The sequence below is a fragment of the Ailuropoda melanoleuca genome, chromosome 1 (assembly GCF_002007445.2).
Source record: "Ailuropoda melanoleuca isolate Jingjing chromosome 1, ASM200744v2, whole genome shotgun sequence".
NCBI lineage: Eukaryota > Metazoa > Chordata > Mammalia > Carnivora > Ursidae > Ailuropoda > Ailuropoda melanoleuca.
The window spans coordinates 47,096,918-47,118,747 of record NC_048218.1 but is presented as its reverse complement, the minus strand read 5'-3'; the positions used below and the strand labels follow the sequence as shown (position 1 = coordinate 47,118,747).

At 42.4% G+C, this 21,830-nt stretch overlaps 1 protein-coding gene across 3 annotated transcripts in view; it reads right to left on the bottom strand.

Annotated features, from left to right (window-relative positions):
• Positions 1-21,830, bottom strand: part of ZPLD1 (zona pellucida like domain containing 1) — a 265,892-nt gene that overhangs the window by 207,886 nt on the left and 36,176 nt on the right. Inside the window, exon 2 of one of the 3 annotated variants that reach the window (XM_034657659.1) lies at positions 20,373-20,460. The exons of the other annotated variants lie outside the window; for them this stretch is intronic. The gene's annotated coding sequence lies outside the window, so the exon portion shown is untranslated. The remainder of the gene's footprint in view (positions 1-20,372; positions 20,461-21,830) is intronic. 3 annotated transcript variants of the gene reach the window in all.

The window sequence follows — 21,830 nt, the reverse complement described above, 5'->3', positions numbered from 1 at the left end:
ATAGAGCCCAGTACATGGGAATACCAAAACTACATTTGTAGAGGACTTGGAAGTAAACAAAGCCACAGCTCTCAAGGGAGCCAGACTCCTAGCAACATCATCACTGGACCCCACTGTCCCAACCTCACCCTGACAGGCTTCCAAGCCATTGCTCCCCTGTTCTCACCTTTAATTCTTTATCTGCATTTTATAGATGAGGACACTGGAACTCAGGAAAGCTGATTACCCTGTATTTATGGATATGTGAGAACCTGAAGGCTAGCCCTGGTCTTCTAACTCCAAATCCAGTGATCTTTCTACTCTACCACACTCCCTTCATAATAAGCACTCAAAATATTTTTATGGGTTTAGATCTTGGCTAGCAACACTATCACCAGCTCCAGTAATTCAGTGGAGGAGTGAGACCTATGTGTGTGTGTGTGTGTGTGTGTGTGTGTGTGTATGTTGTGTCAATTAATGAGTACAACGGATTAAAAAATGTAGCAAGGATATCAAATAAACAAATGGACAAATAATAGTTATGATACCTAAGAGCTTCCAACTTCTAAGCCTACCACTAACTAGGTCTATGTTCTGGATCGAGTCATCTTTCTAAGCCTGAGTCTATTTATCTGTAAAATGTGGGCTTGAACAAGATAATTTTCAAATATCTTCCAGCCCTAACATTCTGTGATTCTGTGTTCAGCTCTTGAAGGTTATGCTGAACCTCACCCAACCCTCTCCAGGCCAGTAGCCAGTAAGCCAGTAGCTCTTCACCCAATGAGCAGCACACTGTTATTCTTCATGCTGCCGTATAGGAAGTCCATGTCAAAGCCTATCTGGGTGCTCAATTCACACACAAGTGCCTCTTTGAGCTCTGCTCCAAATCTTTACCTGGTTCCCCAACCCAGAATAAAGATGGTATGACTCCAAGCCCCTTGTCCTTGGTCCCTCAGTCCAAAACAAGAGAGTCTATAGGCCTGTGAAAAATAGCACCATACTTCAGACCATAATATCTAACCAACGAAGATATAATTATTATTCACAAGACCAACAGACAGCAACTGAAATTGAAGCTGAGTCACCAAAGAATCACATTACTTCCTTTAGAATTCATGTAAAGAGAGATCATTTTGTACCTGGGATGCTTTGGATATATCTGGTGTTTAAAGAAGGAGTATGGACTTGTACTATCTTCCATAAATTCTGATTCCAGAGTTTATATGTGAAAACAATATGAAACTCTAAGCGTGGAAACTAGATTCTAGTAAGAATTAACTGTGTGACAGTTAATGTGAGAAAATTCACTTAATCTTTTTGCCTTCAATAATCCCAATTGTGAAATGAGGACAGTGGCTAGGCAAGAGGATTTTAAAGTCATTTACATGTATAAAAATCTATCACCTATTAGTGATGAGCTTAAAATATCCATTTCAAATAAATTTTTTTTAATCCAAGCTGAATATTGACTTTATAGATATAGTATAGGGGTGTTCAACAGTATATTCACTAAGCTTGATATACAATTTTAATAACTTCACTGCTAAGTATGAGTGTTATTCATCCATGCCCAGCTATTTACCTGAATCTTTACTGTGATTTTAGACAACTGTGATCTCTGTCTGAAAGAAGACAGCAGCCCAAAAAACCCTCAAGAAGCCTTCTTTCCAAGCACTGCTGTGAGGATTAATGAATCAAAGTCCCCTGCTATGAGCTTCAATTCTAAGTGATGGCCATAGGAAGGGCTGGAGGAAGCCCAGCAGAAGTCCAAATAATAAATTCTCTTTTTATCTTTTTCACTGAATATTGGATAAAGAGTAATGAACTTCAACTTGCTCTTCCTCATTTTTCCAGCTGTAAAATAGAGGTAAACTTAAAGTCAGGAACCCTTTTCTCATAGGCATGAGCAGAGTAGCTCCATCCCCATCTCTTCCATCATTCCCAAATTGGCTGCAGGAGTTTTCTAGTGCTGTATACAAATTAAAACAAGCTCAGCAGCTTGAAACAACATATATATAATATTTCATGGTTTCTGTAGCTTGGGAGTCTGGGCACAGCTTAACTGTGCTTAGGGTTTTACGAGGCTGAAATCAAGGTGCTAGCTGGGCTGCATCCTCATCTGGAAGCTCAACTGGGGAAATATCCACTTCTGTATTCATTCAAGTTGTTGACATGATTCATTTCCTTCGGGCTGTATTACTGAGGGCCCTGGCTTTTTGCTAGCTATTGGCTAGAGGTCACCCTCAGGTCCTGAAGGCTGCCTGTGATACTGGCTTCTTTGATGTGGCCTCTGACTTCATTAAGCCCACAAGGAGAGTCTTCAGCTCCAATCTACTAAGACTGAAGTCATACAATGTAACATAACCATAGGAACGCCATGCTGTCACCTTTGCCATATAAATAACCTAATCCTGAGAGTGACATTCCATCATTTTTGCCATATCCTATTGTTTAGAAGCAAGTCACAGGTCCTGCTGACAATCAGGGGGAGAGTATTATACAAATATGTGAACACCAGGAGGTAAGATTCATTGGGGGTCATGTTAGGGTTGGTTGCCATACTGGCCTCTAACAGAAAAATCAACCATCAGGCCCTATAACTGAAGCCCTCCACTCTTATCAGGGTATTTCTCCCTCACCAACCCCCAACACTTCCCTAAGCACCATTGCTTTCCTAGTTGTTCTGACAGCCCTGAGGCTTGAAGCCAGGCCACACTCACCATAGACCCTGTCCATTCATTTTGCAAATTTTATTTATCTCCTAATATGAGCCAGACCCTATACAAGTGTGATGGGCAGAACAATGCCACACACACACACACACACACACACACACACACAGATATTCAGATCCTAGTTTCCAGAACTTACAAATATGTTTTACTAAATGGCAAAGGGGAATTTAGGCAGCAGACGGAATTAAGGCTGTGAATCAGCTGACCTGGAGATGGAAAGGTTATCCTGAATTATCCAAGTAAGAAAATCACAAGTGTCCTTATAAATGGAATAGAGAAGTAGAAGAGAGTGTCAGACGGATGCACTGTAGGAAGACTACCCCAGCCATCACTGACTTTGAAGATGAAAAAATACCACAAGCCAAAGAATGTGGGCAGCCTCTATAAACTGGAAAAGATATGAATGTGAATTCTTCCCTAGGGCTTCCAAGAAGGAACTCAGTCCTGCCAACGCTTGGATATTAGTCTAGTTAGCCGCATTTCAGACTTCTGACCTCCAGAACTATAAGATAGTAGATTTGTGTTGCTTTAAATCATTAAGTTTGTGGTAATGGAAAACCAATATTACTAAGATCTGGGGACACAAAGATAAGATACATGGTCCCTGCCCTCAAGAAGCTCATAGCAAATGGAGCAGCAGGCACATGAACAATCTCAGGGCAGAGGACAGAGCTCCAATTTGGCGCCTCAGCACCAGGGACAATTTTGCAGCAGTGCCTACAGCCCCCTTCATCCCAAGGCCACTGTCTGGCTTGCTTGTGGCTCTGGGACAAGAGCTTTCCCTCCTATAATACAGAGGTGGCAGTTTCTGCCTTATATATTAAAAGGAAAATGAGATAAACACAGACCATCCATGGTGAGTCCCACAGGTCCCCACCTCTGGCCACAGTCCCCACCTGTGTCTGCCATGAGCCCTGGGGAGTCTAGACCCCAAGAACGATCCCTGGGAGCCTGCCTATGGATTCAGAGGAGCCAGCTCGTGTGCACTTTGCTTTTCACCCCACCTCTTGCCCTTTAGGTTAGTGTGAATGAGCCAGCCAGCCTATTAGTCCTCTTTCCATAGCCTGGTGTCAGCCCCACTGTACCCAGGATGCTGAGATGCAGGAAGTACAGATGAGACGCTTTGTGTCCCTGTTCTCGTGGCATCATCAGGGTTCCAGGGTCCCAGGTATCTCCCATCTGGAAATATACCCGCCCTGCCCTGGCCAAGCTGAGGAGTTCCTGCCCCTTCCCCAAGTTCCCAAAAGATCCAGCCCAAGAGCTTGCAAGATCTGGCCTCAGGGAGGTGGCTGCTTTGTTTGAGGGCAAGACAAACACAGACCACCTATGGTGTTTCCCACAGGTCCCCAACCTGTGGCCACAGTGAGTCCTGAAGTGTTCTTAGGCTGGAGCGATCCATGGGCGCCTGCCTGCAGGCTGGGAGGAACTGGCTCATGAGAACTTTGTCTCTCAGCACACCTCCTGCCTTCATGTTTCTAGCACCTCTGGATTGGTGTGAATCATGGGCAAAGCTGGCCCATCAGTCCCTCTTTCTGTACCCTGGGGTTACTTGAATGGCACCTAGGATGCCAAGAAATGCAGAAGTTTGAGTGAGATGCCTTGGGGTCCTGTGCTCAGGGAGAAGAAGGGCCCCCCAGGCAAGGTGAATCCCCCAGATGAATCTGATCAGCTAACTTCCCAGCCTTCCCCTGGCCGATAAGGCCAAGGACTTCCCATGACAACTGACTACAGGGTAACTGGGAACTGGGGTTTAGAGAGGGGTGGACCGGCAAATCCCATTGAATCCTCCAGAAGTATCCAACAAGAGGCATTTTTTTAAAAAGGGGGAAATGATAAGATTTGATGCATCCAATTCAACACACAACTATAGAGTATTTTATTAAGTGCAAAGAGCAAGACACATAAGGAGAATAAAACTGATCCTTACCCTCAGAGATTTTAAACTCCTGCAGACACATACATTTTCATCCCATAATAAGTGCTATGAAAGAACTACATACACAGCCCTTTGGGAATACAGATAAGTAGTAATTAATTATGCTGAGAAAGATGGATGGGAGGGAGTGATATAAAGTTCCAAAAAGAGGGTGACCTGTGAAATGGATCTTGAAGAGTGACTAGGCATACCCAAGCAGACAAAGAAAGTAAAGCAGAGAGAACATGGAAATGCATGATAAATAAGAAAACGTGGTGTATTTGAGAAATCCAAAGTGGTCCAGAGCAATTAGAACCTGAGATACAAGCAAAGGGAAGGAATGAGGGGACATCAAAGTGAGATTGGCAAGGTTAGGAAGAGTCAATGAAGAAGCATCTATATGTCATGCCCACAGACACAGACTCGGGACACATAAGGGAGCATGCCATGAAGGGCATAATCTCACATGTGTATTACGGTTTCTCTGGTCACAGAATGGAGATTGGACTGGAAGGATGAGGAAGGAAGCAGAGGATAGGCCACTGCCATGGACCAGAAAATCAGGGCGACTTGACTCAAGGCAGTGGGTGTGGAAGTGGAGAGGAAAAAAATAATTTTTGAGAGCTTCATTTGAAATCTGAGCAAAGGAATTTAATGGGGGAAGTAAGGAAAAGGAATTAGAAAGAATCCCTTCCAGGTTTCTTCTTAGGCAACCTTGTGGGAAGTGATGGTATAAACCATGCTTCTCAAGTCAGAACAGAGTGGGAATCAGAATGGCCTGTGGTTCTTGTTAAAACACACACGGGCACACCCCCAGAGTTCCTGGTGCAATCGCACCGGCTGGGACAGGGCTGTAAACTGAGCTGGGGAAGACAGGTGGAGGAGCAGGTTTTAAGAAATGACACTGCAATTAAACTATTTAGTGAGACAAGAATGAGAAGTCTGAATTCCGTAAGGGAAGGAGCTATATAAATTTAAGCTGTATTATCTCTAAAAGAAAACTCTCTGTCAAAAGCTAATCCAGCTTGGATTCGTTGGCTTTGTATTATCTGAGAACTTTGTCAGAGAATGATAAGTTACTGACTAGAATCTAGCAACTACTCCAACTTCGGAGCATCCTAATGTCAAATGACATAAGGCGTTACCACCGTGGACACAAATATAAAAGGAGAGATGCAGCATTATTTTAGCTGCTAAAGCAAAGAAAATTTTAGTTAATTCTATGTAAATTACCAAGATAATCATCTTGTTCTATTTAAGGGGAGAGGGATAGGAAGAGAGAGAGGCTAGAAAGTGAAATCCTCTGTGGAAATCACCTACAATTTATTTTTCAATCTGAGATTATGGAGACTCTGGACAGTTCATACTTATCCCTCATTGATCACCTTCTTTCCCGTTTCTCTTTGGTTAGATGTCCATAAGTGTGTGCTGACTCAAGTGTTCACACTCATCTGTGCAAACATATGGCCCTTGATTTTTTTCCATTTGTTTTGCTGCACAAGCCATAAAGAGATTGTTGCTAACTGGAAAGTATAGTTTAAGGTCATAGTTTTACAGATCCTGCTGAGAGCTGAAGAAGAGTTTGACGATCCTGAATAACCCAGGCTCGTCTGTCACGTGGACCTCGTTATAAGGACACAGACCTTATCACCAGTGCACAAAACTCAAGGGGCCGTTTTAGAAAACTCCCAAGTGTTGAGAAGCCGGGCAGCAGAGAAAGTCTGAAGATGGACATGCTGCTGTCGGGATTTTGTGGGATCATCGTGGGGATGAAGCGCCTTCTCTGCTGATGGAGCCACCTCTGAGAAAGACAGGCTTCTGCCGTGGCTCAATCGCCATTACTGATGTCATCCATTCTACTTACTGTTTACTGTGCACATACTGTGTGCCTGGCTCTGGGCTACGGTCACAGAATGCTTTCTACCACCGTTATCACTATCATCAATAATTTGTTAAGTACCCTCCCTGCTTGGCACTAAGCCACGTGTCCTTACACTCAAGGGATGAACAGACTGAAATTTAAGTAAGTGGATCTACAAAACCCTGAAGCACACACCTCGTATTAGCATCACTTTAAAATCGATCCTTTTTACATACAGCAGGCACTCCTCTAACTGGGAGCCCAGCTCCGCTTCCTGGTTCTTACTGAGTAGATGGCATCCCAGCACACATCCGCGACGCTGCGAACATCTATGTCAAGGAGAAAAGTGACCGGGAGTTTGTCCTTCCACAGTCAGCATGGCTCATGTTTAAAAGATGCAAGTTTGAGGCTCAAAGAAACGTAGTTAATGCCTTTCCTACAGCAAGTTGGCCAGTGAGGGGAGAGCTAGATCCAGACGGCAGATCTCCCAATTCCGGAGTTACCCCTGCAGCTCCTCCAACCTCTTCGTCAGAGGCGCCCTCTGACAAGCACTAACGAACACTCTGTTTGCCTGCCTATGAGCCTACTGCTCTTGTCTGTGCACTGTTCCTAATGAAAATGCAAACACACGGCCACCAACTACCCACTAGTGTGTATTGAGCTGCTTTTACAGCCCAAAGAAGGAGTCGGAATCAATGTTTCCATCCACTCTTACCAGGACTGATAGCACAACATCGCCGTTGACAGAATTTAAGACTAACTTTTTTAGCGATGGAGGAAGACTTTTCAGTGTAAAACTGACCCAAAATGTAAATGAAATTTATGCCCTTGCACCTTATGACTCAAAGTCAAGTCTAAGGGGACGAGCAGCAATAGCATCACTTGGGAGCCTGTTAGAAATGCAGTATCTCAGACACACTTGAGAGCTACTGAATCAGAATAGGCATTTGAATGAAATGTCTAACTGACGCACATGTACACTACCTTTTAGGAAGCATCGCCCTGGACCTCATGAGCATCAAGTCAACAGAACTTCCCAACTGCAGTGTGACAACTGGGCTATAGTGGTGTGCTAACAGCTTCCTCAGCTCTTACCAGAAGGGGGCAAGGCCTGGATCACTCAAGGCTTCTGGGCCAGCCCCCTCCAGCCACATGCACCATTGTCCACTGACCCTAGTGTGCCATACAAACACAACCTTGAATTTCTTGTGTGTACTGTGCAAACACACACCAAAAAAGATGAGGTACTTCTCACGTACTTTCTATCTGGAAAGATTAAGTAGCAAGTACTGTTCTGAATTTGAACAAGTGTTCGAAACATGAATTCAATCTTGTAAAGTGCTTTAATGTCATGAAACATGTCATAAAAGCATCAACTGGTTCAATATCAACACTAACAAGGCACCCTGGAATTCCAGAAATATCATAGCTGCTCCTTTGTTTTGAAGACTTACTATTTAGTATCCCAGGAGTCAGGAGAATATTTCAACAACCGCTTTCTGAAAGTGACTTTGGAGTAAGTTTGAGACATCTCTTTTTATGTGATGGGCAATGAACACCACTACACTGAAGTAGATGACAGCACCTGCCAGGGACGAGGGGAAGCCAGGCTTATAAAACAGCCCCTTATATTTTCCTATTAAAAAAAGATCCACATCTTATTTATTCTCCAGAAAGATTGGGTTCTACATGCCTGTTGGAAAGGGAGTATCAGTGTAAATGAAAGCATGCCGAATCCATAGCTCGGATTCTTTGTAATGCAAGGTGCTCCAGGATGAACCATCCAACCCACTCAGCCATCCTCATCTCAGCAAAACTCACGTCCTCTAGTTCTACCAGGTAGTCATTAGCCACAGGTAGCTATTTACATTTAAATATAAATTAGTTGAAATTTAAATTTAAATGTAAATTCATCTACATTAAGCAGAATGAAAAATTCAGTTTCTAATTTGCATTTACTACGTTTCAAGTGTTCAAAAACCACATATGAGTAGTGGCTACCATAGTGGATATACAGATATAAAATATGTCCATTACCACAGGAAGGCCCTACTCTAGACTTTCCAAATAAACTGTGCTCCTGCTCTAAATTGCTGTACAAAAAGAGACAAAGGGACTTTATCACATTCTTGATACAACTATTTTAAGCCCAGTAAAATAAAAACAAAGGCCAACCATACATGTACCCTCAGGAGTCTCCTCCTCTCCCACTCCCCAACCCCCAGTATTAGGTGCTAGTGAGACTTACCCGCCACTGTAGAAAGATCATGTCTAACCACGTTCCACATCCTCTCTTTTTACAGTAAAATTTTGAAGCATGTCACTCCATCGCTATGCCACCCAAAAACTCTACCAAAATGGCCAACATTAAAAAAGTTATGTCTGTTAACTCATTCATTCAATTCTCACAAATGCTTCCATTCATGAAGTCATCCATTCTATAAGTAGGTATTGAATGACACCTACAACCCAGGCACTGTGCTAGGCACAGAAGATACCGTGATGGACAAGTCAGTCATGGTGTCTCTCCTCATAGCACTGATGGGCTAACAGGAAGCAATGAATCACTGACTGTAAGTATGATAAGTACAACATAGGGGAAGCGACAAACACTCTAACAGGAAGGCCTGACCTAGTCTTCTGGGCTAAGGAAGGCCTCCTGAGATATTGGTGTTTAAGGTGAGGCTTGAAAGATCAGATCTGGTTAGAAAAAAAAAGGAGAGGAATAGCATTCCAAACCATGGTAACATGAATTGAAAGAGAGTCAGTGTGACTGACTCACAGAGACTGAGCAGAGAGTAGTGGAGATCAGGGTCGGGCCAAGAGTGTCACCATCTGATTGGCATTTCCAAAGGTCGCTCTGGCTGCAGAGAATGGATGAGAAGGGAGCAAAAATGAATTCACAGGGATTATTTCAGAAGTTCTGTATAAGATCATGGACTAGGATCAAGGTACAGCAAAAGCGGGCAGGGTGCTAAAAATCTGGAGGTAGAGATAATCAACAGGCCCTAAGATTGAATGGAGGAAGAGAGGGTTTAAAAAATGACACCCAGATTTCTGGCTTTAGGGACTGGGTGGATGGTAAACTGGCAAATACGGTATAAGGATTGGACTGAAGGAGGCCTGGCGCTAAAGTAGAGCTGGAGACTGGTGGTATTAAGGACATCCTGTGAAACTTCTAAAACGGGGTGCTCAGGAGGCAGTAGATAGATCCGTGGGTCACCCCCAGGGGTGTAGATGAGGCTGAAACCACTGGAGTCGGTGACATCACCTCAGAAGAGAACACAGATTAAAAAGAAGAGAAGCAGAAGCCCCCACAGCAACGTACAGCATGCAGGGCTGTGGCTGCTTTCCGAGAGGGGCAACCCTGCCTTCAAGAGATCTGCCATCAAATAAAGTCTCCGTGCAGAACCACCCGAGATTAAATCCCAGCGATCAAGCATTTGCGGCTCGCAAGAAGCTGTTTTTCCAAGGTTTTTTGCAAGATCTGAAACATTTGAATACTTTCAGAGCTCCATCCCTGTCTCGGCTTCAGAACAGAAACTTAGTATTCAGGCTAGATTCCTAGAGCTCCCGTCCGCCGGCTTCTCCCCATTCCTTGAGATGCACTGCCATCTGCTGGCTGTCGTCTGGCAGAAGCACTCTTGCCCTTTTCTTTTGTGTTGGTTTGAGATCCACACACCCTTAGGTTGCCTCTTACCCAAACTACTTTTAGCTTCTTTCACAGTATCATTGAACTTCAAGTGTAATTGAACAGGAAGGTCAAGCGGTACTAAGAGCAACGGCTCATTTTTTCACCTCCTTTCTTCAAATACTTTTTATGCAACCATCAGAACATGTAGGCATTGTTAATGGAAACAAGAAATATGGATTGCAGGAGTACTCATAAATTGTTATAATACCATAGGCATGTTCCTATTAATGATATTAATCACATTTTTAATTGATTTATAGAATTCAATTAATTCATGGTTGCTCCCCCCCACCCCGCCCCCAGCTTTAAACCCAATTCTAGGCAACAAAATGTATTTAGTGGCTGATAGGCCAACTTGGTTGTTTTATTCATGGTTTCGGTATCAGTCATAAGGTCTAGGATATAGCTCCAGTTTTAACAGATAGTAGTACGGTAACTCATAGTATACTTTTCTATTTTTCCCATACTTCTTCTCTTGAGGATAGTATATAAAATAATGAAAAATTAATTATTTTGCACTTCCAGGGATGGACTAATCATGACACTGGTGCCCTGTGTACATAATGCTATGAGATATAATCATATCCTAATGAAACAGGTCTCAATCTGGCTAAATTTCAATCAAAAAGCAGTAAACTAAGATGCAATTATATAAACTGATTGCATCGCCTCTCTTTATTGTAATTCAGTGACCATAAAAAAGAGTATTTCTTATTTTTACTCAGATTTCCCAGTTATCTATTACATGAGATAATTGCATAGGTACTATGTTACTGAGAATTTCTAATTGACAAGAGATCAAACACCCCTGCATCACCTGAATCATACATTCATAAAACATTCAGTTTTTTAAGAGAGATGAAACTCAAAGTCAAAAATCAAAGCAAAAATTCAACAAATGACAAAATCATGAAACAAAAGGACCAGGATTAAACCATGTGCTTTCTTAATTACTGAGTTCCCTACAGTTCAGATGTTTATTTAAAAAAAATTCTCTGTGGAATATGTTTGTTTGTTTGTTTGTTTATCTGAAGGATGCCTAGAATTTTTATTTCTCTAAGACCTATCAAAGTCATTGAACAAATCACTGGTGATTAAATAAGAAGAGTGCGGGACGGTGTAGCACCAGGAGGTGAGCCGAATAAAACCACGGCTGTCCTTCATTCACTTGAAACCCGATGTAGACAAAGTATAAATCAAATAAGATAGAAGACAGGAAAGTCCTGTGAAAATTATTAATCATGCAAACCTGAAGAAGGATCGTTCTCATAATAAGGAGAGTTGCCTCCCAAACCTCGGGGCAGAGGAGAGCTCATCACAAAAACTCTTGCACAACGTGAGCGAGTTGGTGAGATAAATTAGATGAGGGAATGCATAGCAGAAGTTAAAATTTTAGGGCGGCTGCAAGAGTAAGACCTGGCTTGGAAAGTCCTCACTAATTTTTTGAGGGTTCACTGCAAGGCAGCTGAATAGAGCCCCTTATCCTTGTGGGGGTTTTTTTTCATCGTAATTCTCTGATTTTCTATCTTAATTCCCAGAATAACTATGGAGCAGCAACCAAACAGAAAACAGAAGGCCAGATTGCCAGCAGCACCTCTCTAAATACCGTTCTGCCGTGCAGTGAGCAGTGGTGTGCGGCCAGCCGATACACGCAGTAAATTATGTGAAACATCCATCCCCCAAGTGTCCTGTGCTGCTGTACAGGGAAGCTCACAGCGCATATCTGAAGGATCTCTTTGCTCAGGAAGGTTTAAGCAAAGTTCAAACAAAATTTGCTCCCCAGTGGATAATCTTAAATCAAAATCAGAATGCCACAGGCTTGATTCATGAACCTATAAAACCCTATGAGTCCTGACACATATAGACACAATCTCAGATTCCCAGCAATCCTTCTTTTGCTCTTTCCTCTAATATCATCAGCTTCCCCTGGGTCATCATCACCTCCCAGCAGTTTGTGTAGGAAAAGTAGGATGGCAGGAGAAATAAAGCCCTTCTTACAGAGTGCATTTCTTTAAAATACCTGAATGTTCTTTCAGCTTATTGGGAAATAAATCTCTGAAATCACCCTCTAGTCCATAGCCAAAGATGTACTTTCTTGCTGTTCTGTTTTGGTCACACAAATTTTGAGGTCATCACCAACACCAAGTACCCTACAGGGATTGGTACTGACCTTGCATGGCAAATGGCTACTGCACAACCCACCATGTCTGCCTAATCCAACCCTGTCTCGGGCTACCCTATTAATAAGTATACCACAGCCTGGTGGCATAAACAATAGAAATGTAGTTTCTCAAATCTCTCCAGGCTGGAAGTCTACAATCAAGTTGCCAGCAGGGTTGGTTTCTCATGAGACTACTCTTCTCAGCTTGCAGACAATGGTGTCCTGCTGTTTCTTCACATGGCCTTTTCTCTGTGTTTGTGCATGAAAAGAGTTCCAGTGTCTCTTTCCTGTTCTTTTTTTTTAAGATTTTATTTATTTGAGAGAGAGAGTGAGAGAGAGAAAGAAAGAGAGCATAAGTGGGGGGAGAGGGTGGAGAGGAAGAGGAAGAAACAGATTTCCTGCTGAGCAGGGAGCCCAACTCTGGGCTCGATCCCAGGACCCTTCTGAGCTGAAGGCAGATGCTTAACCAACTAAGCCACCCAGGCATCCCACTTTCCTGTTCTTAGAAGGACACTTGTCCTGTTAGATTAGGGCCCCACCCAAATGACTTTATTTAACCTTAGGTAGCTCCTTAGAAGCCCTATTTCCAAATACAGCCACATTAGAAGTTGGGTCTTCAACATATGAATTTTGTGGGAACAGAAGTCCATAACAAACCCGTATTAATTGAGATCCTGACATGAGAAAGATATGGTGCTAGACTCAGGAAATAAAGACATGAATAAGACATTATCCCTAGCCTCAAAAAGTATCCCTTAATGTGGGGAGATCAACATGTGTGCAACCATTTAGGGTCCAAATCAGCTGTGAAAAGTGTGAATATTAGAAGCTAAGAGAGTGAGAAGATGCTAGAGGAGAGCGCCAGCAGATGAGTTTAAACAAAGGGTGTGATATGTCCTTTAGAATGACCACGGGGGTCACTGTGAGGCACGGGGCGGGGGGAGTTACTGGAAGCAAAGAGGAAAGTCAGTAGCCTCTTATGAACACAGAAGGTGAAGAAGGAAGACTCAAACAATACCACAGAAACAGGATTGAAGATAAGGTGCAGATCTGAGAGACTCTCAAGAAATAGAGTCAAGAAATTTGTGGGGAGGGGCACCTGGGTGGCACAGCAGTTAAGCGTCTGCCTTCGGCTCAGGGCATGATCCTGGCGTTATGGGATCGAGCCCCACATCAGGCTCCTCCTCTATGAGCCTGCTTCTTCCTCTCCCACTCCCCCTGCTTGTGTTCCCTCTCTCACTGGCTGTCTCTATCTCTGTCAAATAAATAAATAAATAAATAAATAAATAAATAAATAAATAAATAAAAAAGAAATTTGGGGGGAAATCGTGATTTCTGTCACAAAGGACTTTTAGGGGAGCTTTACTTGATTCCGTTTCACTTTCTCACTTCACTCATTCAATCAGCATTCTCTACCTCGAGTTATGTCTCTGGTAGTATATGTTGCAAAATGCCTTTAATTCGATCTAACTTTCTTACTAACATATTCTTATGATTCTTCCCAAGGATACTTTAATTTTCCAAATTTAAACATGTTGGACATTGTCAGTGGATACTGAGAGGAAAGACCTATTAGTAAATCTCCAACAGCTTTCACGAGTAATACATGCCTCAATGTGTACTTAGAAATTATATCCTAGAGTTAATCTGTAAACTCTAAAGTGTCTTACTCTTAGAGTCAAAATTCACTGGGCACTCTTCTGTTCTCCTTTCATATCCATGATACATCATTCCACTGGGCAGCCAGTTGTCAATGCCTTGGAACCCTCTCTCTCCCTAAGTTCATTACCCTATATATCACAGAGAGTCAGAGACCTGCAAGCCTTCCTTTAGATTCTAAAGTTGAAAATGGCTTTAGCATTCATCTTTTCCCTTCTATTTCGAGGTCAATCCTCAGTGGTACCGGAATTGTTCAATCTATTGTGCTTGCAACAACCACATACCTTCCAAAGACACGACAGCATCCAGGCCCTCTGATGTAAGCCTTCCCTGACTCCCTCGGGGAGAGCCAGCACCTTGTCTTAGAGGCTGCATCACAAACATCTCCATGTGTCTCCTTCCATCTACACCGTGGGATCTTTGAGACTATGGCAAGAGCCATATTTTATTCAATCAAATCCACACCGTGCTGCTTTGGACCTTGTATATACTTTGTGTTTGTTGAATCAATTATTTGATGAAGAGTCCTTGTGCTAAGGGAGTTTACATTAGTGATTGTATTAAGTATAGTGCTACATGAGTACACGCTATTTCTCCTGGTTACGTGCAAAGTGCCTGCATGCCAGGCCAGGATGTTAATTTTCTTTATATCCCAGAAAATCTAAGGCAATGTCTTAAACCTAGTAGGTACCTAGGTGATACTTGTGTTTGGTGTAGGCAGTGTCTCTACACACCACCGCACAGACTGGAACCAGGTCAGAACAAAAACACATTCCCCTAGTTTTTCTATATTAGTAAGTTCCACTGAAGAGATCACTTAAAATGACCACTTGTCAGATCCTCTTCCAAAATCTCTTAAGCCAACCAGCATGAAGAATCAGCAAGTCCCTGAACCCTATAGGACTTCTAATTCTGCTTTGTTTGAGAGCAAGGAGTAATAAAGGGAATGCAGTCATTGCAGGAGATCAGAAACCAAATTTAAAAAATGAGTTCTACCAGCTGATACAGCCACTCTGGAAAACAGTATGGAGATTCCCAAAAAGTTGAAAATAGAGCAACCCTATGACCCAGTAATTGCACTACAAGGATTTACCCCAAAGATACAAATGGAGTGATCCGAAGGGGCACCTGCACCCCAATGTTTGTAGCCAAACTATGGAAAGAGCCCAGATGTCTGTTGACAGATGAATGGATAAGGAAGATGTGGTATATATGTACAACGGAATACTACTCAGCCATCAAAAAAATGAAATCTTACCATTTGCAACGACATGGATGGAACTAGAGGGCATTCTGCTAAGCAAAAGAAGTCAATCGGATAAAGACAATTACCATATGATCTCATATGTGGAATTTAAGAAACAAAACAGAGGATCATGGGGGAAAGGAAGGAAAAATAAAACAAGATATAATCAGAGAGGGAGACAAACCATTAGAGACTCTTAATCATAGGAAACCACCTGAGGGTTGCTGGAGGGGTTGAAGGGATGGGGCAACTGGGTGATGGGCATTAAGGAAGGCACATGATGTAATGAGCACTGGGTGTCATATAAGACTGATGAATCACTGACCTCTACCTCTGAAACTAATACATTATATGTTAATTAATTGAACTCAAATTATAAATAATTTAAATTATAATAATTATATATAATAAATATATATGAATAAATATAATAAAATTAAATTATATATAATAATTTAAGTTGTAAAAAAATAAAAAATGAGTTCTATAGCCAGAGCCAGCTACTACTCTTCTGTCTTCCTCAAAATGCCGCCTTGGCCAGCTTCCTTAAAAGCTTATGGTACCAGCTGGCTGCCAAGTGCCAAATCGCTCAATTGTTTCAGACCCAAATAGTTAAGGTACAGGAGTAAAAAATATACCCCGTCCTCACCCCACCTGCAACCCTTTCCCCTAAACTGAATGTTTCCTTCTTGTAGGTTGCCTTACCGAAAGAGGCACAAACACAGAACAACATTAAAGCAACTGTGATACCTTCTGGGTTGCTTTTGCATTAGAAGTCATCTTTTAACCTGGTGCTATTGGAAGGAGCAGACCAAGTTCACATGCAGCGAATGAGGACAAATGGATGGTTCAGTGTGGAACCCGAAGGGCTTGTTCGTAACAGTGATAAAAGACTGTGTATCAAGTGTGTTTACCACATACCTGGTACTACACCAAGTGCTTTATATACTTTCTATCCTCTTGTGCACGTTCTATCATTTAATCCTCACACTAATCCTAGTGGTCACAGTGACCCTGATTTACGTATGGGAAAAATGAGGTTGGGGGGAGGCCTGGTTGTGCCTACAAGTACACAGCTGGTAAGCTGGAGTAGCTGTGGTAAACCCAGTTCAGTCCAACTCCCAAGCCCACCATCTTTACCACTGCTCCTGCCTAACCTTAACTGGGAAATGCAAATGTAAGGGTAACTATTGATTTGGCCAAAACGACTCAAAGTCATTGGATAAACATAATGCATCTTCTTGCTCAATTTTGCTCAACGGCAAAGTAACTAAATACATTTGAATATATTGAAACACACACGGATACATTTGGTATCATGCGAACTTCACACTTAATTTTAAATAGAAAGCACACACATACAAAATGTCTTTTTAAAGGTAGAGTTCCAGCTGAGACTATGTCTCAGACTCTACCTGCCTCCTCACCTCTCCCTCCTCCTCCCACTCCCAGCAGAACTTATTTGGCCCCACATTTCATTAAAAGGCCTGGGTATAACCTAGGCAATGACCCACATTAGGAGAGACATTCTAAGGGCAGAGGCATATGGCAAGACATGGCTGTGGCCACTTTTATTTAGGTGAGCTGTTTGTGTTCTTAGGACGACAGCCCCCAAGCACAGGACAGAGGGTTGGATACCAAGACTTCCGTCACCAGCTGGAGTCCCACACAAGGACCGAGTAGAATCCTAGGCAAGGTAAAATCAGAAACAAAACAGAGTTAGAGAATCCAAGGCTGGAGGAGTACCCTTCAGGTTCCAGACTTAGAATCTTCAGGGCAGTAAAGAAGAGAAAGAAAAAGAGAATGGAAGAGAGGCAGAGGGAGAGAGGAATGAGGGAAGATTAGAGAGAGAGAGAAAGATAAGGGGAGGGGGGAGTAGAAGGCAGGAGGAAAAAAGGAAGAAAGGAAGAAGTTGGGATACTAGTTAGTGCTTAAGTGTCTTACCAGTTATGGTTGACCACCTGAATTTAGTCTTGGTCAATATTCCAATATCAGTGTGATTTGTTGCCTGAACCAGCATCTAAATCCTTTTCCTATCTGATGAATTCCTCACCATATGAATCATGGTAAAAAGCAGGAATTTATCCCACCTGAGAAGCTGGAAGTGCCAGCCCCTCAAATATATGACCTCAGCTCTGCTCATCAAAAGCACCTGCACAGAGGCAGCTGCTGTCCTTCCTGCTCCTGGCAGGACTTCCTCGGGAGCTGGGGTTGGAACGGGCTGAATGAGAAGCCCATTAGTAGACCCAGCTGTAAAAAGCTAAAAGATGCCAAAATCAGGCAAAGGTAGGGACTGCTATTTGACGATGATAGAGAAATAGCATTTTCACATAAAACCAAAGGTTTTACGAACAGCTTTATGCCTCAAGCCAATGTTTTCCACTAGTGTTTGAAGGTATGGCAACCATAAATTTTTCCCGTGGGTCTTACCTAACGACGGATCAGCTTCCCCTTTAGCTTCTACACAGGCAACTTGATTACAGCCCAAGAGGATTCTTTTCCTGTGCTCCTTTACCTCCACCTAGTGGATGAAGAGTCAACTACAAGTCTGACTTCCCTGTAATACGCAATCTGTGCCAGCTTTTCCCGGATCTGTAATTGCGGGTCTGTTCAGGCTTTTGTGGCTGAAACACACTCCTATCGTTCATTGGGCAGAGCTATGGAAAACCATCACGTTCTGCCCAGGGCTAGAATTACATATTCTGAACATGTTGATTTAGCAATGACTGATAAAATTGGTCTTATGTTTCCAGTATTTACTATTTAAAACTCTAGAGTATTTTGATCTTGGCAGGAATTTCTGTTGCACTGCAGCCACAAATAAAGCACCAAGAAGTGACAAAAGAAACAGAAGCTGTTGCTAAGAAGGAACTGTGGCTCTGAGGGCTCTGAGGTGTCTAAATTGCCCAAAAGTCGAACAGAGATACAGTAATAGGGAATCAAAGAATTCTAAAAGAATTCTGAGCTGAGAAAAATCTGAAGGACCACCTTATACATATGAAACATAATACACAAGGAAAAGACAAGAGATAATGGGCCAAGGAACTTAGTTCCGGGCCGGAGTCACCAGTAGAGACTCTATGACCTGCTCTGTCCCCTTCTCTCCTTTCTCTCCAGGTCATTTCAACCTGCCTTTCCTACCCTTTCCTCCTTCCCCAGATTTATTATGGCTTTTGTTTTTCAGCATTAAGTTACCTTTGCCACTGACAAAATTATTAAAACACAGAATCACAGAATGTTTGAGCAAACATATCTTCGCAGATCGCCTAGTTCCATATCTCTCGTTCTATGTATAGGACTGAGGTACTTTCAACAACTTGGCTACAATCATAAAACCAGTTGGTTACAGAGCCATTGGAAGACGACTTTAATGCAAATCTGCAACACTCCAAAAAAAAGAGAGGGCTGTCATAGGGTAAATAAGTCACATGTAGCAATATCCATAGCACTTTAAGAAATAATGTTTTGATTCAGAGGGAAAATCTTTTTAAGGAGTAATACATATCAGCCTCTCTTCCCTCACTTTTTTTTTTCTAGATATTAGTTTCTGCCCTGGAGAAATGCCGTCGGGGAGCTGGTAGGTCACAGAAATATTTGGAACCATACGTGCAGTCGCTTACAAAGTGGTAGATATTACCACTTGGAAAACCACAGAGTATTAGCCCATGTGAAGGGCATGAAACTTAAAAATTGTGAGACCCATGGTGCCTGAGAAGACTGCTTCTCAAGGCCCCATGAACTTGATAACATCCAGGTCACAGACTGTACTTCCAGCATCACCCAGGGAGATTTCAAGAGGAAGGCCTCCAGAATGACGATCAAGGAATCATCTCCAGTCAAGGAAACTGAGTTCTACAATACTCATCCTCTCTAAGTCTGTGTTGAAGAGGAATGATAAAAAGAGGAAAGCAAAGCATATAGAGCCAAATTGCAACGGTACATTTTTTTCAATTATCTCTCCCAGGTAGACCGAGCCCGTAGCAGAGCAGAAACCATAAAGCAGCGTAAACTTGAATATAATGCACATTCCATTTAGCACACACTTTATGTGCCATCTGGCAGACTTATGTAATTGATTGCCACAGGATATAATTATTTTAAAAGAAAATTAATTTGATTACCAGCAATGAAATTTTTATCTATGCAAACTAGGAGCTGGGCAGTGGGATGAAGGAAGTAACCAAGTCCCCAAAATCAGAATGCAAGATGAGTCATTCAGGAGGCTGGAGACAGGAGTCCAAATCTTGGGAAACACTAGACTGAGAAACACAGGGTTTCAGGGATTTCTGCTGTGCACCTCATTCGTCACAGGAGACAGATGAGCCAGAGTTCTAACCCAGGTCTGCTGAAACTTCAGGCCTGCTTTTCACTACTTTACACTGCGTGCAATTTAATCAAAGATTTGGGAATTAAGTACAAGGATTTATATCTTGTCCCAAGATCTGGGACTGAATTCTCAAGATCTGGAACTGAATATTGAATTGGATGACTGAATCTTGTTCTGATTAAATCATTAGAATTACCCCCATTTGTTGATTATTGCCATGATGGTTCTAAATGGATGATTCAAAATTTAAAATGTCGAAGAACTTCACCATTTAAGTATGGCTAAACTGAAGTCAGCCATTTTGACTGAGATTACTCCACATACTTTGAGCTAAAATATTTAGATACAGGCCTGAAATTGCTTTGATGCTCTTGACTCATAGTATTGTGAAAGTCATTGAGTTTACATATCTAAGCTTATCCTTATCAACATTTTTACATATTTGCATATGGGTTCTCTCTGATGGCATTGTCATGATAGCATGGAAATCTAAAACTCTGTATTCTATCATTAGTGACTCTATCATCAATTAGCTCTTCAAACTTGATCAAACTGCCCAAAATTTCTGGATCTTAGTCTCACTTGTAGAAGGGGGCAGCAGGTATAAAGTTTGCCAAATAGATCATCTCTAAGGTTTCTTCCAGTTTTAAGATGAAATGATGGCAGGATTCCCACAGCAAAGGTTTTAAGCGGATTTCAAGTGGGCTCATTATTATAAGGTGCCACTAGAGGTCAGATCAAGCTCAGTAATTCTATCTAACCTGGCATGCACATTGAGCAAATGCAAAAGCTTACCTTATATTGACGCCTTGTCTAGCCTTCACCTAGACCCTCCTCAGTTAATGGATGTTGATCCCAGTGTTATAGAATAAAATAGGAAAATCTGAAACCAGAAATTACATTCGTTAATCTGTAATTTGCAATCGCCTGGTACCAGAATGCTTGTCTTTCTTTGCTTGCCTGGATGTTGTTAATTGAGTATGTCACCCACCTGAAACTCTGGTGCTTCATGTTTGCTCATGTTACTGCACTCATCATTTGGTTACATGGAATTAGGAGTGTGAGACCAGAGAATGTTCCCTGCATCCTCTTTACGCATCCAGGTATAACTGTATTAAGAATGTGTGACTGCCTGTGTATATGGCATTTGACTCACTGTATGTATTCACAGTGAAGTATAAGGCAATGAATGGGGAGAAAAAAAAGAACACGAGGGAATAAACATTATCTTCAGATATGTGCTTTGTCAAGCAGTCAGTTAGGATCAGCTCTAGGCACAAGTGTGACTTAAGTAAAATTAGATTTTTGGTAGCTACCATTGTCCCTGTAGTTTGGCCCTCTGTCTATTACTCCCACTTTTTCTCTTCTCAACATCTACTTAAACTCTGCTCTCAGGAAAAATCCAAAGAACTCAAATGCAATAAGATGTAAAAATCTGATGATGCAATTTTGCTCTCCTGGACACATTTGCATTTTGTCAGGGAACATGACTTATTAAAGAGTAGAATTCCAAAGGGAGAACTGTAGTCATCTCGAAGTAGTAATTTGGGGGAGAAGGTGATTGACAGCATCCTCAAAATCACCTGTTGGAGCTGGCACCATAAGCCAGTGGCAAAAGCTGGCCTGGCCTCCCTTTCATGCACACAACCTAAATGGCTGAGTCTGTCCTTTTTCTTTTTGTAACAGCATCTATTGAGCATTTGCTCTGCATGTGAGGTTCTGTGTGATGACCCTGAGTCAGGTTCCTGCACTTGAGAAGCACATTCAACTGTTCTTGATCTAGAAGTGCTCTGGATTTGCTTCCCTGAACCATGGGATTACTTCTTGAGACCTGGTGTTTTCTCTCGGCAGGAGGCATTAACAAGAGGCTGGGGCCTCAGCAACATCTCATGGCAAGAACCTGGAGAATGCGGATTCTTCTCCTCTTTCCTCTGTCTCCCTTCTATAGCATTAAGTGACAGGGGCAGGGGAGGGAAGGGTTCTGAGAATCATGCTGAGAAGATGGGTGTAGGGGGTCCTGACCTGACCACCAAAACAGGGGCGTCAGATTATCCATAATTTCCAGATAGCTTTGCAGTATGAGGACGAGACAAAATTTGCTAGTGGCTGTCACTTAATTACCCTGGAGGCAAGCAAATCTCAAAACCTCAGGGACCTCTAAACCACTAGAGTGCTGATGCACTAGCATTCAGGGTCGGCCTTGACCATGCTGGCTTGCATTTTGTCTACGTGGATTTCTCATGATAGTCACGC